Here is a 19,916-nt window from a genome sequence, read left to right on the forward strand (position 1 = left end):
TGGAAGGGAACATTACTGCCTGGTAATTGTCGCACGATGTCCGTTCATTCGTTGTCGCAGCGTCTGCATGGTCTCGCCAATGTACCATGCTTCGGGACATCCTTTCCTGCAGCGTATGAGGTAGACAACATTGGCCGAGTCGCACGAGTATGTACCGCGTACCTGGTGGGTGGTGTTCTCACGTGTAATGGTGGTACCCATGTCGATGATCTGGCAGAGATGGCCATGGCAGGGTTATGTGCTGTTGTGGTCGAGGAACACTTCAGCAGTCAAGGGCATTCAGCCTCTGATCTCCGGGTAAACGTTCTCCAAGGCGGCCTTCAGGACGCGCGACAACGCAGAATCGTCGAGCAGAAACTTATAGCCAAGTTCCGCACACATGAGTGGGGCCTCAACCGGGACCTGGGATTCATGTCGCATTACATTCATCCCCCACCATCTGGCCTGCAAAATCCTACCAACTGTCCTGGCTTGAGACGATTCACACCTCTTTAACCTGGGGTTACCCCATCTCTGGATCTGTAAAGATTTAATCACCTGCTAATGGTCGCATTCCAAGCATTGTCTTGTATCTATGACTTTGTCTACATATATGTTTCTGGAACAGACCTCTTCATTCACCTGAGGAAGGAGCAGCGCTCCGAAAGCTAGTGACATCGAAACAAACCTGTTGGACTTTAACCTGGTGTGTAAAACTTCTTACTGTGCTCACTAATAATAATAATCTTTATTATTGTCACAAGTAGGTTTGCATTAACACTGCAATGAAGTTACAGTGAAAATCCCCTAGTCACCACATTCCGGCGCCTGTTCGGGTACACAGAGGGAGAAATCAGAATGTCCAATTCACCCAACACTCACGTCTTTCGGGACTTGTGGGAGGAAACCGGAGCACCCGGAGGAAACCCACGCAGACACGGGGAGAACGTGCAGACTCCGCACAGACAGTGACCCAAGCCGGGAATCGAACCTGAGACCTGCTAACACCATCTTTGATTGAACCCGTCAATCGCTCCTCTCACAGTGGACCTATCCTTATCGAGAGACAAGAATTCCGTTAAGTCACCCGGCCACGTTGTGGCACTCAGCGGTGCCACCTGTCTCCACCTCAGCCGGATCTATTGCGGGGCCAGCAATGAGGTAAAAGCCAAAGTGTCCGCCGTCACCTCCATCCCCCATTCCGGCTGGTCTCACACACCAAATATCGCCACTCATGGCTGTGTTCCAAATCCACATTCAGAATTTCCGAAATGGTGTTTAAAAAAGGCCCAAAAAACCCAACAACTTGTGGCAGGAACAGAACACGTATGTATGGCCGGCACGGTAGCATTGTGGTTAGCACAATTGCTTCACAGCTCCAGGGTCCCAGGTTCGATTCCGGCTTGGGTCACTGACTGTGCGGAGTCTGTACATCCTCCCCGTGTGTGCGTGGGTTTCCTCCGGGTGCTCCGGTTTCCTCCCACAGTCCAAAGATGTGCAGGTTAGGTGGATTGGCCGCGATAAATTGCCCTCAGTGTCCAAAACTGTCCTTAGCGTTGGGTGGGGTTACTGGGTTATAGGGATAGGGTGGAGGTGTGGATCTTAGGTAGGGTGCTCTCACACCTATCCTCAACTCCCTCGAACACCGCTCACACCTATCCTCACCCCCTCGAACACCGCTCACACCTATCCTCACCCCCTCGAACAACGCTCACACCTATCCTCAACCCCCTCGAGCACCGCTCACAACTATCCTCAACCCCCTCGATCACCGCTCACACCTATCCTCAACTCCCTCGAACACCGCTCACACCTATCCTCAACCCCCTCGAGCACCGCTCACAACTATCCTCAACCCCCTCGAACACCGCTCACAACTATCCTCAACTCCCTCGAACACCGCTCACACCTATCCTCAACCCCCTCGATCACCGCTCACACCTATCCTCAACTCCCTCGAACACCGCTCACACCTATCCTCAACCCCCTCGATCACTGCTCACACCTATCCTCAACACCCTCGCGCACCGCTCACACCTATCCTCAACACCCTCGAACACCGCTCACACCTATCCTCAACCCCCTCGAACACCGCTCACACCTATCCTCAACCTCCTCGAACACCGCTCACACCTATCCTCAACCTCCTCGAGCACCGCTCACACCTATCCTCAACCCGCTCGAGCACCGCTCACACCTATCCTCAACCCCCTCGAACACCGCTCACACCTATCCTCAACCCCCTTGAACACCGCTCACACCTATCCTCACCCCCTCGAACACCGCTCACACCTATCCTCACCCCCTCGAACAACGCTCACACCTATCCTCAACCCCCTCGAGCACCGCTCACAACTATCCTCAACCCCCTCGATCACCGCTCACACCTATCCTCAACCCCCTCGAGCACCGCTCACAACTATCCTCAACTCCATCGAACACCGCTCACACCTATCCTCAACCCCCTCGATCACCGCTCACACATATCCTCAACTCCCTCGAACACCGCTCACACCTATCCTCAACCCCCTCGAGCACCGCTCACAACTATCCTCAACCCCCTCGAACACCGCTCACAACTATCCTCAACTCCCTCGAACACCGCTCACACCTATCCCCAACCCCCTCGATCACCGCTCACACCTATCCTCAACTCCCTCGAACACCGCTCACACCTATCCTCAACCCCCTCGAACACCGCTAACACCTATCCTCAACCCCCTCGCGCACCGCTCACACCTATCCTCAACACCCTCGAACACCGCTCACACCTATCCTCAACCACCTCGAACACCGCTCACACCTATCCTCAACATCCTCGAACACCGCTCACACCTATCCTCAACCCCCTCGATCACTGCTCACACCTATCCTCAACCCCCTCGCGCACCGCTCACACCTATCCTCAACACCCTCGAACACCACTCACACCTATCCTCAACCCCCTCGAACACCGCTCACACCTATCCTCAACCTCCTCGAATACCGCTCACACCTATCCTCAACCTCCTCGAGCACCGCTCACACCTATCCTCAACCCGCTCGAGCACCGCTCACACCTATCCTCAACCCGCTCGAGCACCGCTCACACCTATCCTCAACCCCCTCGAGCACCGCTCACAACTATCCTCAACCCCCTCGATCACCGCTCACACCTATCCTCAACCCCCTCGAGCACCGCTCACACCTATCCTCAACCCCCTCGAACACCGCTCACAACTATCCTCAACTCCCTCGAACACCGCTCACACCTATCCCCAACCCCCTCGATCACCGCTCACACCTATCCTCAACTCCCTCGAACACCGCTCACACCTATCCTCAACCCCCTCGAACACCGCTAACACCTATCCTCAACCCCCTCGCGCACCGCTCACACCTATCCTCAACACCCTCGAACACCGCTCACACCTATCCTCAACCACCTCGAACACCGCTCACACCTATCCTCAACACCCTCGAACACCACTCACACCTATCCTCAACCCCCTCGAAAACCGCTCACACCTATCCTCAACCTCCTCGAATACCGCGCACACCTATCCTCAACCTCCTCGAGCACCGCTCACACCTATCCTCAACCCGCTCGAGCACCGCTCACACCTATCCTCAACCCGCTCGAGCACCGCTCACACCTATCCTCAACCCCCTCGAGCACCGCTCACAACTATCCTCAACCCCCTCGATCACCGCTCACACCTATCCTCAACCCCCTCGAGCACCGCTCACACCTATCCTCAACCCCCTCGAACACCGCTCACACCTATCCTCAACTCCCTCGAACACCGCTCACACCTATCCTCAACCCCCTTGAACACCGCTCACACCTATCCTCAACCCCCTCGAGCACCGCTCACACCTATCCTCAAACCCCTCGAACACCGCTCACACCTATCCTCAACACCCTCGAGCACCGCTCACACCTATCCTCAAACCCCTCGATCACCGCTCACACCTATCCTCAACTCCCTCGAACACCGCTCACACCTATCCTCAACCTCCTCGAACACCGCTCACACCTATCCTCAACCCCCTCGAACACCGCTCACACCTATCCTCAACCGCCTCGAGCACCGCTCACACCTATCCTCAACCCCCTCGAACGCCGCTCAGACGTATCCTCAACCCCTCGAACACTGCTCACACCTATCCTCAACCCCCTCGAACACCGCTCACACCTATCCTCACCCCCCTCGAACACTGCTCACACTTATCCTCAATCCCCTCGAACACCGCTCACACCTATCCTCACCCCCTCGAACACCGCTCACACCAATACTCAACACCCTCGAACACTGCTCACACTTATCCTCAATCCCGTCGAACACGGCTCACACCTATCCTCACCCACTCGAACACCTCTCACACCGATCCTCAACCCCCTCAAGTACCAGTCACACCTATCCTCACCCCCTCGAGCACAGCTCACACCTATCCTCAGCCACCTAGCGCACAGCTCACACCTATCCTCACCCCCTCGAACACCGCTCACACCTATCCGCAACCCCGTCGAACACCGCTCACACCGATACTCAACCACCTCAAGCACCGCTCACACCTCTCCTCAACCCCCTAGAACACCGCTCACACCTATCCTCACCCCCTCGAACACCGCTCACACCTATCCTCAACCCCCTCGAACACCGCTCACACCTATCCTCAACCCCCTCGAACACCGCTCATACCTCTCCTCAACCCCCTCGAGCATCGCTCACACCTATCCTCACCCCCTCGAGCACAGCTCACACCTATCCTCAGCCACCTAGCGCACAGCTCACACCTATCCTCACCCCCTCGAACACCGCTCACACCTATCCGCAACCCCGTCGAACACCGCTCACACCGATACTCAACCACCTCAAGCACCGCTCACACCTCTCCTCAACCCCCTAGAACACCGCTCACACCTATCCTCACCCCCTCGAACACCGCTCACACCTATCCTCAACCCCCTCGAACACCACTCACACCTATCCTCAACCCCCTCGAACACCGCTCATACCTCTCCTCAACCACCTCGAACACCGCTCACACCTATCCTCAACCCCCTCGAACACCGCTCATACCTCTCCTCAACCCCCTCAAACACCGCTCACACCTATGCTCAACCCCCTCGAGCACCGCTCACACCTATCCTCAATTCTCGCCAACACCGCTCACACCTATCCTCAACCCCTCGAACACCGCTCACACCTATCCTCAACCCCCTCGAACACCGCTCACACCTATCCTCAACCTCCTCGAATACCGCTCACACCTATCCTCAACCTCCTCGAGCACCGCTCACACCTATCCTCAACCCGCTCGAGCACCGCTCACACCTATCCTCAACCCGCTCGAGCACCGCTCACACCTATCCTCAACCCCCTCGAGCACCGCTCACAACTATCCTCAACCCCCTCGATCACCGCTCACACCTATCCTCAACCCCCTCGAGCACCGCTCACACCTATCCTCAACCCCCTCGAACACCGCTCACACCTATCCTCAACTCCCTCGAACACCGCTCACACCTATCCTCAACCCCCTTGAACACCGCTCACACCTATCCTCAACCCCCTCGAGCACCGCTCACACCTATCCTCAAACCCCTCGAACACCGCTCACACCTATCCTCAACACCCTCGAGCACCGCTCACACCTATCCTCAAACCCCTCGATCACCGCTCACACCTATCCTCAACTCCCTCGAACACCGCTCACACCTATCCTCAACCTCCTCGAACACCGCTCACACCTATCCTCAACCCCCTCGAACACCGCTCACACCTATCCTCAACCGCCTCGAGCACCGCTCACACCTATCCTCAACCCCCTCGAACACCGCTCAGACGTATCCTCAACCCCTCGAACACTGCTCACACCTATCCTCAACCCCCTCGAACACCGCTCACACCTATCCTCACCCCCCTCGAACACTGCTCACACTTATCCTCAATCCCCTCGAACACCGCTCACACCTATCCTCACCCCCTCGAACACCGCTCACACCAATACTCAACACCCTCGAACACTGCTCACACTTATCCTCAATCCCGTCGAACACGGCTCACACCTATCCTCACCCACTCGAACACCTCTCACACCGATCCTCAACCCCCTCAAGTACCAGTCACACCTATCCTCACCCCCTCGAGCACAGCTCACACCTATCCTCAGCCACCTAGCGCACAGCTCACACCTATCCTCACCCCCTCGAACACCGCTCACACCTATCCGCAACCCCGTCGAACACCGCTCACACCGATACTCAACCACCTCAAGCACCGCTCACACCTCTCCTCAACCCCCTAGAACACCGCTCACACCTATCCTCACCCCCTCGAACACCGCTCACACCTATCCTCAACCCCCTCGAACACCGCTCACACCTATCCTCAACCCCCTCGAAAACCGCTCATACCTCTCCTCAACCCCCTCGAGCATCGCTCACACCTATCCTCACCCCCTCGAGCACAGCTCACACCTATCCTCAGCCACCTAGCGCACAGCTCACACCTATCCTCACCCCCTCGAACACCGCTCACACCTATCCGCAACCCCGTCGAACACCGCTCACACCGATACTCAACCACCTCAAGCACCGCTCACACCTCTCCTCAACCCCCTAGAACACCGCTCACACCTATCCTCACCCCCTCGAACACCGCTCACACCTGTCCTCAACCCCCTCGAACACCACTCACACCTATCCTCAACCCCCTCGAACACCGCTCATACCTCTCCTCAACCACCTCGAACACCGCTCACACCTATCCTCAACCCCCTCGAACACCGCTCATACCTCTCCTCAACCCCCTCAAACACCGCTCACACCTATGCTCAACCCCCTCGAGCACCGCTCACACCTATCCTCAATTCTCGCCAACACCGCTCACACCTATCCTCAACCCCTCGAACACCGCTCACACCTATCCTCAACCCCCTCGAACACCGCTCACACCTATCTTCAACCCCCTCGAGCACCGCTCACACCTATCCTCAACTCCCTCGAACACCGCTCACACCTATCCTCAACCCCCTCGAACACCGCTTACACCTAACCTCAACCCCCTCGAACACCGCTCACACCTATCCTCAACCCCCTCGATCACCGCTCACACCTATCCTCAACTCCCTCGAACACCGCTCACACCTATCCTCAACCCCCTCGAACACCGCTCACACCTATCCTCAACCCCCTCGATCACCGCTCACACCTATCCTCAACCCCCTCGAACACCGCTCACACCTATCCTCAACCCCCTCGAACACCGCTCACACCTATCCTCACCCCCTCGAGCACCGCTCACACCTATCCTCACCGCCTCGTGCACCGCTCACACCTATCCTCACCCCCTCGAGCACCGCTCACACCTATCCTCAACCCCCTCGAACACGGCTTACACCTATCCTCACCCCCTCGAACACCGCTCACACCTATCCTCAACCCCATCAAACAACGCTCACACCTAGCCTCAACCCCCTCGAACACCGCTCACACCTACACTCAACTCCCTCGAACACCGCTCACACCTATCCTCAACCCCCTTGAGCACCGCTGACACCTATCCTCAACCCCCTCGATCACTGCTCACACCTATCCTCAACCCCCTCGAGCACCGCTCACACCTATCTTCAATCCCCTCGAGCACCGCTCACACCTATCCTCAACCCCCTCGAACACCGCTCATATCTATCCTCAACCCCCTCGAGCACCGCTCACACCTATCCTCAACCCCCTCGAACACCGCTCACACCTATCCTCAACCCCCTCGAGCACAGCTCACACCTCTCCTCAACTCCCTCGAACACCGCTCACACCTATCCCCACCCCCTCGAGCACCGCTCACACCTATCCTCACCGCCTCGTGCACTGCTCACACCTATCCTCAACCCTCGCCAACACCGCTCACACCTATCCTCAACCCCTCGAACACCGCTCACACCTATCCTCAACCCCCTCGAGCACCGCTCACACCTATCCTCAACTCCCTTGAGCACCGCTCACACCTATCCTCATCCTCCTCGAGCACCACTCACACCTATCCTCAACACCCTCGAACACCGCTCACACCTATCCTCAACACCATCGGACACCGCTCACACCTATCCTCAACCCCTCGAACACCGCTCACACCTATCCTCAACACCATCGAACACCGCTCACACCTATCCTCAACCCCTCGAAGACCGCTCACACCTATCCTCAACCCCCTCGAGCACCGCTCACACCTATCCTCAATCTCCTAGAACATCGCTCACAACTATCCTCAATCCCCTTAGACACCGCTCACACTTATCCTCAACCCCCTCGAACACCGCTCACACCTATCCTCACCCCCTCGAACACCGCTCACACCTATCCTCAACCCCCTTGAGCACCGCTCACACCTATCCTGAACCCCCTCGAACACCGCTCACACCTATCCTCAACCCCCTCGAACACCGCTCACACCTATCCTCACCCCCTCGAACACCGCTCACACCTACTCGCAACCCCCTCGAGTACCGCTCACACCTATCCTCAATCCCCTTAAACACCACTCACACTTATCCTCAACCCCCTCGAACACCGCTCACACCTATCCTCAACCCCCTCGAACACCGCTCACACCTATCCTCAACCCCCTCGAACACCCCTCACACCTATCCTCACCCCCTCGAACACCGCTCACACCTATCCTCACCCCCTCGTGCACCGCTCACACCTATCCTCACACCCTCGAGCACCGCTCACACCTATCCTCAACCCCCTCGAACACCGCTTACACCTATCCTCACCCCCTCGAACACTGCTCACACCTATCCTCAACCCCATCGAACAACGCTCACACCTAGCCTCAACCCCCTCGAACACCGCTCACACCTATCCTCAACTCCCTCGAACACCGCTCACACCTATCCTCAACCCCCTTGAGCACCGCTCACACCTATCCTCAACCCCCTCGAGCACCGCTCACACCTATCCTCAATCCCCTCGAGCACCGCTCACACCTATCCTCAACCTCCTCGAACACCGCTCATATCTATCCTCAACCCCCTCGAGCACCGCTCACACCTATCCTCAACCCCCTCGAACACCGCTCACACCTATCCTCAAACCCCTCGAGCACAGCTCACACCTATCCTCAACTCCCTCGAACACCGCTCACACCTATCCTCACCCCCTCGAGCACTGCTCACACCTATCCTCACCGCCTTGTTCACCGCTCACACCTATCCTCAACCCTCGCCAACACCGCTCACACCTATCCACAACCCCTCGAACACCGCTCACACCTATCCTCAACCCTCTCGAGCACCGCTCACACCTATCCTCAACCCCCTTGAGCACCGCTCACACCTATCCTCAACCTCCTCGAGCAACGCTCACACCTATCCTCAACACCCTCGTACACCGCTCACACCTATCCTCAACACCATCGAACACCGCTCACACCTATCCTCAACCCCTCGAACACCGCTCACACCTATCCTCAACACCATCGAACACCGCTCACACCTATCCTCAACCCCCTCGAGCACCGCTCACACCTATGCTCAACCCCCTTGAGCACCGCTCACACCTATCCTCAACCTCCTCGAGCACCGCTCACACCTATCCTCAACACCCTCGAACACCGCTCACACCTATTCTCAACACCATCGGACACCGCTCACACCTATCCTCAACCCCTCGAACACCGCTCACACCTATCCTCAACACCATCGAACACCCCTCACACCTATCCTCAACCCCTCGAACACCGCTCACACCTATCCTCAACCCCCTCGAACACCGCTCACACCTATCCTCAACCTCCTAGAACATCGCTCATAACCATCCTCAATCCCCTTAGACACCGCTCACACTTATCCTCAACCCCCTCGAACACCGCTCACACCTATCCTCACCCCCTCGAACACCGCTCACACCTATCCTCAACCCCCTTGAGCACCGCTCACACCTATCCTCAAAACCCCCGAACACCGCTCACACCTATCCTCAACCCCCTCGAACACCGCTCACACCTATCCTCACCCCCTCGAACACCGCTCACACCTACTCGCAACCCCCTCGAGTACCGCTCACACCTATCCTCAATCCCCTTGAACACCGCTCACACTTATCCTCAACCCCCTCGAACACCGCTCACACCTATCCTCAACCCCCTCGAACACCGCTCACACCTATCCTCAACCCCCTCGATCACCGCTCACACCTATCCTCACCCCCTCGAACACCGCTCACACCTATCCTCACCCCCTCGTGCACCGCTCACACCTATCCTCACCCCCTCGAACACCGCTCACACCTATCCTCAACCCCCTCGAACACCGCTTACACCTATCCTCACCCCCTCGAACACCGCTCACACCTATCCTCAACCCCATCGAACAACGCTCACACCTAGCCTCAACCCCCTCGAACACCGCTCACACCTATCCTCAACTCCCTCGAACACCGCTCACACCTATCCTCAACCCCCTTGAGCACCGCTCACACCTATCCTCAACCCCCTCGATCACTGCTCACACCTATCCTCAACCCCCTCGAGCACCGCTCACACCTATCCACAATCCCCTCGAGCACCGCTCACACGTATCCTCAACCTCCTCGAACACCGCTCATATCTATCCTCAACCCCCTCGAACACCGCTCACACCTATCCTCAACCCCCTCGAGCACAGCTCACACCTATCCTCAACTCCCTCGAACACCGCTCACACCTATCCTCGCCCCCTCGAGCACCGCTCACACCTATCCTCACCGCCTTGTTCACCACTCACACCTATCCTCAACACTCGCCAACACCGCTCACACCTATCCTCAACCCCTCGAACACCGCTCACACCTATCCTCAACCCCCTCGAGCACCGCTCACACCTATCCTCAACCCCCTTGAGCACCGCTCACACCTATCCTCAACCTCCTCGAGCACCGCTCACACCTATCCTCAACACCCTCGTACACCGCTCACACCGATCCTCAACACCATCGAACACCGCTCACACCTATCCTCAACCCCTCGAACACCGCTCACACCTATCCTCAACACCATCGAACACCGCTCACACCTATCCTCACACCCTCGAACACCGCTCACACCTATCCTCAACCCCCTTGAGCACCGCTCACACCTATCCTCAACCCCCTCGAACACCGCTCACACCTATCCTCAACCCCCTCGAACACCGCTCACACCTATCCTCACCCCCTCGAACACCACTCACACCTACTCGCAACCCCCTCGAGTACCGCTCACACCTAACCTCAATCCCCTTAAACACCGCTCACACTTATCCTCAACCCCCTCGAACACCGCTCACACCTATCCTCAACCCCCGCGAACACAGCTCACACCTATCCTCAACCCCCGCGAACACCGCTCACACCTATCCTCACACCCTCGAACACCGCTCCTACCTATCCTCAACCCCCTTGAGCACCGCTCACACCTATTCTCAACCCCCTTGAGCACCGCCCACACCTATCCTCAACCCCCTTGAACACAGCTCACACCTATCCTCAACCCCCTCGAACACCGCTCACACCTAACCTCACCCCCTCGAACACCGCTCACACCTATCCTCAACCCTCTCGAACGCCGCTCACACCTACTCGCAACCCCCTCGAGTACCGCTCACCCCTGTCCTCAATCCCCTTAAACACCGCTCACACTTATCCTCAACCCCCTCGAACACCGCTCACACCTATCCTCACCACCTCGAACACCGCTCACACTTATCCTCAACCCCCTCGAACACCGCTCACACCTATCCTCAACCCCCTCGAGCACTGCTCACACCTATCCTCACCCCCTCGAACACTGCTCACACCTATCCTCACCCCCTCATGCACCGCTCACACCTATCCTCAACCCCCTCGAACACTGCTCACACCTATCCTCACCCCCTCGAACACTGCTCACACCTATCATCACCCCCTCGTGCACCGCTCACACCTATCCTCAACTCCCTCGAACACCGCTCACACCTATCCTCAACCCCCTCGAGCACTGCTCACACCTATCCTCACCCCCTCGAACACTGTTCACACCTATCCTCACCCCCTCGTGCACCGCTCACACCTATCCTCAACCCCCTCGAACACCGCTCACACCTATCCTCAACCCCCTCGTGCACCGCTCACACCTATCCTCAACCCTCGCCAACACCGCTCACACCTATCCTCAACCCCTCGAACACCGCTCACACCTATCCTCAACCTGCTCGAGCACCGCTCACACCTATCCTCAGCCCCCTTGAGCACCGCTCACACCTATCCTCAACCTCCTCGAGCACCACTCACACCTATCCTCAACACCCTCGAATACCGCTCACACCTATCCTCAACACCATCGAACACCGCTCACACCTATCCTCAACCCCTCGAACACCGCTCACACCTATCCTCAACACCATCGAACACCGCTCACACCTATCCTCAACCCCTCGAACACCGCTCACACCTTTCCTCAACCCCCTCGAGCACCGCTCACACCTATCCTCAACCTCCTAGAACATCGCTCACAACTATCCTCAATCCCCTGAGACACCGCTCACACTTATCCTCAACCCCCTCGAACACCGCTCACACCTATCCTCAACCCCCTCGAACACCGCTCACACCTATCCTCACCCCCTCGAACACCGCTCACACCTACTCGCAACCCCCTCGAGTACCGCTCACACCTATCCTCAATCACCTTAAACACCGCTCACACTTATCCTCAACCCCCTCGAACACCGCTCACACCTATCCTCAACCCCCTCGAACACCGCTCACACCTATCCTTAACCCCCTCAAACACCGCTCACACCTATCCTCACCCCCTCGAACACCGCTCACACCTATCCTCACCCCCTCGTGCACCGCTCACACCTATCCTCACCCCCTCGAGCACCGCTCACACCTATCCTCAACCCCCTCGAACACCGCTTACACCTATCCTCACCCCCTCGAATACCGCTCACACCTATCCTCAACCCCATTGAGCAACGCTCACACCTAGCCTCAACCCCCTCGAACACCGCTCACACCTATCCTCAACTCCCTCGAACACCGCTCACACCTATCCTCAACCCCCTTGAGCACCGCTCACACCTATCCTCAACCCCCTCGATCACTGCTCACACCTATCCTCAACCCCCTCGAGCACCGCTCACACCTATCCTCAATCCCCTCGAGCACCGCTCACACCTACCCTCAACCTCCTGAACACCGCTCATATCTATCCTCAACCCCCTCGAGCACTGCTCACACCTATCCTCAACCCCCTCGAACACCGCTCACACCTATCCTCAACCCCCTCGAGCACAGCTCACACCTATCCTCAACTCCCTCGAACACCGCTCACACCTATCCTCACCCCCTCGAGCACCGCTCACACCTATCCTCACCGCCTTGTTCACCGCTCAGACCTATCCTCAACCCCTCGAACACCGCTCACACCTATCCTCAACCCCCTCGAGCACCGCTCACACCTATCCTCAACCCCCTTGAGCACCGCTCACACCTATCCTCAACCTCCTCGAGCACCGCTCACACCTATCCTCAACAACCTCGTACACCGCTCACACCTATCCTCAACACCATCGAACACCGCTCACACCTATCCTCAACCCCTCGAACACCGCTCACACCTATCCTCAACACCATCGAACACCGCTCACACCTATCCTCACACCCTCGAACACCGCTCAACCCTATCTTCAACCCCCTTGAGCACCGCTCACACCTATCCTCAACCCCCTCGAACACCGCTCACACCTATCCTCAACCCCCTCGAACACCGCTCACACCTATCCTCACCCCCTCGAACACCGCTCACAACTACTCGCAACCCCCTCGTGTACCGCTCACACCTATCCTCAATCCCCTTAAACACCGCTCACACTTATCCTCAACCCCCTCGAACACCGCTCACACCTATCCTCAACCCCCGCGAACACCGCTCACACCTATCCTCAACCCCCGCGAACACCGCTCACACCTATCCTCACCCCCTCGAACACCGCGCACACCTATCCTCAACCCCCTTGAGCACCGCTCACACCTATTCTCAACCCCCTTGAGCACCGCCCACACCTATCCTCAACCCCCTCGAACACAGCTTACACCTATCCTCAACCCCCTCGAACACCGCTCACACCTATCCTCACCCCCTCGAACACCGCTCACACCTATCCTCAACCCTCTCGAACGCCGCTCACACCTACTCGCAACCCCCTCGAGTACCGCTCACCCCTGTCCTCAATCCCCTTAAACACCGCTCACACTTATCCTCAACCCCCTCGAACACCGCTCACACCTATCCTCACCACCTCGAACACCGCTCACACTTATCCTCAACCCCCTCGAACACCGCTCACACCTAGCCTCAACCCCCTCGAGCACTGCTCACACCTATCCTCACCCCCTCGAACACTGCTCACACCTATCCTCACCCCCTCGTGCACCGCTCACACCTATCCTCAACTCCCTCGAACACCGCTCACACCTATCCTCAACCCCCTCGAGCACTGCTCACACCTATCCTCACCCCCTCGAACACTGCTCACACCTATCCTAACCCCCTCGTGCACCGCTCACACCTATCCTCAACCCGCTCGAACACCGCTCACACCTATCCTCAACCCCCTCGTGCACCGCTCACACCTATCCTCAACCCTCGCCAACACCGCTCACACCTATCCTCAACCCCTCGAACACCGCTCACACCTATCCTCAACCCCCTCGAGCACCGCTCACACCTATCCTCAGCCCCCTTGAGCACCGCTCACACCTATCCTCAACCTCCTCGAGCACCGCTCACACCTATCCTCAACACCCTCGAACACCGCTCACACCTATCCTCAACACCATCGAACACCGCTCACACCCATCCTCAACCCCTCGAACACCGCTCACACCTATCCTCAACACCATCGAACACCGCTCACACCTATCCTCAACCCCTCGAACACCGCTCACAACTTTCCTCAACCCCCTCGAGCACCGCTCACACCTATCCTCAACCTCCTAGAACATCGCTCACAACTATCCTCAATCCCCTTAGACACCGCTCACACTTATCCTCAACCCCCTCGAACGCCGCTCACACCGATCCTCACCCCCTCGGACACCGCTCACACCTATCCTCAACCCCCTTGAGCACCGCTCACACCTATCCTCAACCCCCTCGAACACCGCTCATACCTATCCTCAACCCCCTCGAACACCGCTCACACCTATCCTCACCCCCTCGAACACCGCTCACACCTCCTCGCAACCCCCTCGAGTACCGCTCACACCTATCCCCAATCCCCTTAAACACCGCTCACACTTATCCTCAACCCTCTCGAACACCGCTCACACCTATCCTCAACCCCCTCGAACACCGCTCACACCTATCCTCAACCCCCTCGAACACCGCTCACACCTATCCACAACCCCCGCGAACACCGCTCACAGCTATCCTCACCCCCTCGAACACCGCTCACACCTATCCTCAACCCCCTCGAACACCGCTCACACCTATCCTCAACCCCCGCGAACACCGCTCACACCTATCCTCAACCCCCGCGAACACCGCTCACACCTATCCTCACCCCCTCGAACACCGCTCACACCTATCCTCAACCCCCTTGAGCACCGCTCACACCTATTCTCAACCCCCTTGAGCACCGCCCACACCTATCCTCAACCCCCTCGAACACAGCTTACACCTATCCTCAACCCCCTCGAACACCGCTCACACCTATCCTCACCCCCTCGAACACCGCTCACACCTATCCTCAGCCCTCTCGAACGCCGCTCACACCTACTCGCAACCCCCTCGAGTACCGCTCACCCCTGTCCTCAATCCCCTTAAACACCGCTCACACTTATCCTCAACCCCCTCGAACACCGCTCACACCTATCCTCACCACCTCGAACACCGCTCACACTTATCCTCAACCCCCTCGAACACCGCTCACACCTAGCCTCAACCCCCTCGAGCACTGCTCACACCTATCCTCACCCCCTCGAACACTGCTCACACCTATCCTCACCCCCTCGTGCACCGCTCACACCTATCCTCAACTCCCTCGAACACCGCTCACACCTATCCTCAACCCCTCGAACACCGCTCACACCTATCCTCAACCCCCTCGAGCACCGCTCACACCTATCCTCAGCCCCCTTGAGCACCGCTCACACCTATCCTCAACCTCCTCGAGCACCGCTCACACCTATCCTCAACACCCTCGAACACCGCTCACACCTATCCTCAACACCATCGAACACCGCTCACACCCATCCTCAACCCCTCGAACACCGCTCACACCTATCCTCAACACCATCGAACACCGCTCACACCTATCCTCAACCCCTCGAACACCGCTCACAACTTTCCTCAACCCCCTCGAGCACCGCTCACACCTATCCTCAACCTCCTAGAACATCGCTCACAACTATCCTCAATCCCCTTAGACACCGCTCACACTTATCCTCAACCCCCTCGAACGCCGCTCACACAGATCCTCACCCCCTCGGACACCGCTCACACCTATCCTCAACCCCCTTGAGCACCGCTCACACCTATCCTCAACCCCCTCGAACACCGCTCATACCTATCCTCAACCCCCTCGAACACCGCTCACACCTATCCTCACCCCCTCGAACACCGCTCACACCTCCTCGCAACCCCCTCGAGTACCGCTCACACCTATCCCCAATCCCCTTAAACACCGCTCACACTTATCCTCAACCCTCTCGAACACCGCTCACACCTATCCTCAACCCCCTCGAACACCGCTCACACCTATCCTCAACCCCCTCGAACACCGCTCACATCTATCCACAACCCCCGCGAACACCGCTCACAGCTATCCTCACCCCCTCGAACACCGCTCACACCTATCCTCAACCCCCTCGAACACCGCTCACACCTCTCCTCAATCCCCTCGAGCACCGCTCACACTATCCTCAACCCCCGCGAACACCGCTCACAGCTATCCTCACCCCCTCGAACACCGCTCACACCTATCCTCAACCCCCTTGAGCACCGCTCACACCTATCCTCAACCCCCTCGAACACCACTCACACCTATCCTCAACCCCCTCGAACACCGCTCACACCTATCCTCACCCCCTCGAACACCGCTCACACCTATCGTCAACCCTCTCGAACACCGCTCACACCTACTCGCAACCCCCTCGAGTACCGCTCACACCTGTCCTCAATCCCCTTAAACACCGCTCACACTTATCCTCAACCCCCTCGAACACCGCTCACACCTATCCTCACCCCCTCGAACACCGCTCACACTTATCCTCAAACCCCTCGAACACCGCTCACACCTATCCTCACCCCCTCGAACACCGCTCACACCTATTCTCAACCCCCTCGTGCATTGCTCACACCTATCCTCAACCCCCTCGAGCACTGCTCACACCTATCCTCACCCCCTCGAACACTGCTCACACCTATCCTCACCCCCTCGTGCACCGCTCACACCTATCCTCAACGCCCTCGAACACCACTCACACCTATCCTCAACCCCCTCGAGCACCGCTCACACCCATCCTCAACCTCATCGAGCACCACTCACACTTATCCTCAACCCCATCGAGCACCGCTCACACCTATCCTCAACCCCCTCGAGCACCGCTCACACCTATCCTCACCCCGTCGAACACTGCTCACACCTATCCTCAGTCCCTCGAGCACAGCTCACACCTACTCTCAACCCCCTCGAACACCGCTCACACCTATCCTCAACACCCTCGAACACCGCTCACACCTATCCTCATCCCCCTCGAGCACCGCTCACACCTATCCTCAACCCCCTCTAGCACCGCTCACACCTATCCTCAACCTCCTCGAGCACCGCTCACACTTATCCTCAACCCCCTCGAGCACCGCTCACACCTATCCTCAACCCCCTCGAGCACCGCTCACACCTATCCTCAACATCCTCGAGCACCGCTCACACCTATCGTCAACCCCCTCGAGCACCTCTCACACCTATCCTCAACACCCTTGAACACCGCTCACACCTATCCTCAGCCCCTCGAGCACTGCTCACACCTACCCTAAACCCCCTCGAACACCGCTCACACCTATCCTCAATCCCGTCGAGCACCGCTCACACCTATCCTCAACCCCTCGAACACCGCTCACACCTATCCTCAACCCCCTCGAGCACCGCTCACACCTATCCTCAGCCCCCTTGAGCACCGCTCACACCTATCCTCAACCTCCTCGAGCACCGCTCACACCTATCCTCAACACCCTCGAACACCGCTCACACCTATCCTCAACACCATCGAACACCGCTCACACCTATCCTCAACCCCTCGAACACCGCTCACAACTATCCTCAACACCATCGAACACCGCTCACACCTATCCTCAACCCCTCGAACACCGCTCACACCTTTCCTCAACCCCCTCGAGCACCGCTCACACCTATCCTCAACCTCCTAGAACATCGCTCACAACTATCCTCAATCCCCTTAGACACCGCTCACACTTATCCTCAACCCCCTCGAACGCCGCTCACACCTATCCTCACCCCCTCGGACACCGCTCACACCTATCCTCAACCCCCTTGAGCACCGCTCACACCTATCCTCAACCCCCTCGAACACCGCTCATACCTATCCTCAACCCCCTCGAACACCGCTCACACCTATCCTCACCCCCTCGAACACCGCTCACACCTACTCGCAACCCCCTCGAGTACCGCTCACACCTATATCCAATCCCCTTAAACACCGCTCACACTTATCCTCAACCCTCTCGAACACCGCTCACACCTATCCTCAACCCCCTCGAACACCGCTCACACCTATCCTCAACCCCCTCGAACAACGCTCACACCTATCCACAACCCCCGCGAACACCGCTCACAGCTATCCTCACCCCCTCGAACACCGCTCACACCTATCCTCAACCCCCTCGAACACCGCTCACACCTATCCTCAATCCCCTCGAGCACCGCTAACACCTATCCTCAACCCCCGCGAACACCGCTCACAGCTATCCTCACCCCCTCGAACACCGCTCACACCTATCCTCAACCCCCTTGAGCACCGCTCATACCTATCCTCAACCCCCTCGAACACCGCTCACACCTATCAACCCCCTCGAACACCGCTCACACCTATCCTCACCCCCTCGAACACCGCTCACACCTATCGTCAACCCTCTCGAACACCGCTCACACCTACTCGCAACCCCCTCGAGTACCGCTCACACCTGTCCTCAATCCCCTTAAACACCTCTCACACTTATCCTCAACCCCCTCGAACACCGCTCACACCTATCCTCACCCCCTCGAACACCGCTCACACTTATCCTCAACCCCCTCGAACACCGCTCACACCTATCCTCACCCCCTCGAACACCGCTCACACCTATTCTCAACCCCCTCGTGCATTGCTCACACCTATCCTCAACCCCCTCGAGCACTGCTCACACCTATCCTCACCCCCTCGAACACTGCTCACACCTATCCTCACCCCCTCGTGCACCGCTCACACCTATCCTCAACCCCCTCGAACACCACTCACACCTATCCTCAACCCCCTCGAGCACCGCTCACACCCATCCTCAACCTCATCGAGCACCACTCACACTTATCCTCAACCCCATCGAGCACCGCTCACACCTATCCTCAACCCCCTCGAGCACCACTCACACCTATCCTCACCCCGTCGAACACTGCTCACACCTATCCTCAGTCCCTTGAGCACAGCTCACACCTACTCTCAACCCCCTCGAACACCGCTCACACCTATCCTCAACACCCTCGAACACCGCTCACACCTATCCTCATCCCCCTCGAGCACCGCTCACACCTATCCTCAACCCCCTCTAGCACCGCTCACACCTATCCTCAACCTCCTCGAGCACCGCTCACACTTATCCTCAACCCCCTCGAGCACCGCTCACACCTATCCTCAACCCCCTCGAGCACCGCTCACACCTATCCTCAACATC

At 57.9% G+C, this 19,916-nt stretch overlaps 1 protein-coding gene across 10 annotated transcripts in view; it reads right to left on the reverse strand.

Annotated features, from left to right (window-relative positions):
• tns1b (tensin 1b) overlaps positions 1-19,916 on the reverse strand; it is a 1,628,779-nt gene that overhangs the window by 473,154 nt on the left and 1,135,709 nt on the right. The gene's annotated exons all lie outside the window — the stretch shown is intronic.

This window comes from Scyliorhinus torazame, chromosome 2 (genome assembly GCF_047496885.1).
Source record: "Scyliorhinus torazame isolate Kashiwa2021f chromosome 2, sScyTor2.1, whole genome shotgun sequence".
Classification (NCBI taxonomy): Eukaryota; Metazoa; Chordata; class Chondrichthyes; order Carcharhiniformes; family Scyliorhinidae; genus Scyliorhinus; species Scyliorhinus torazame.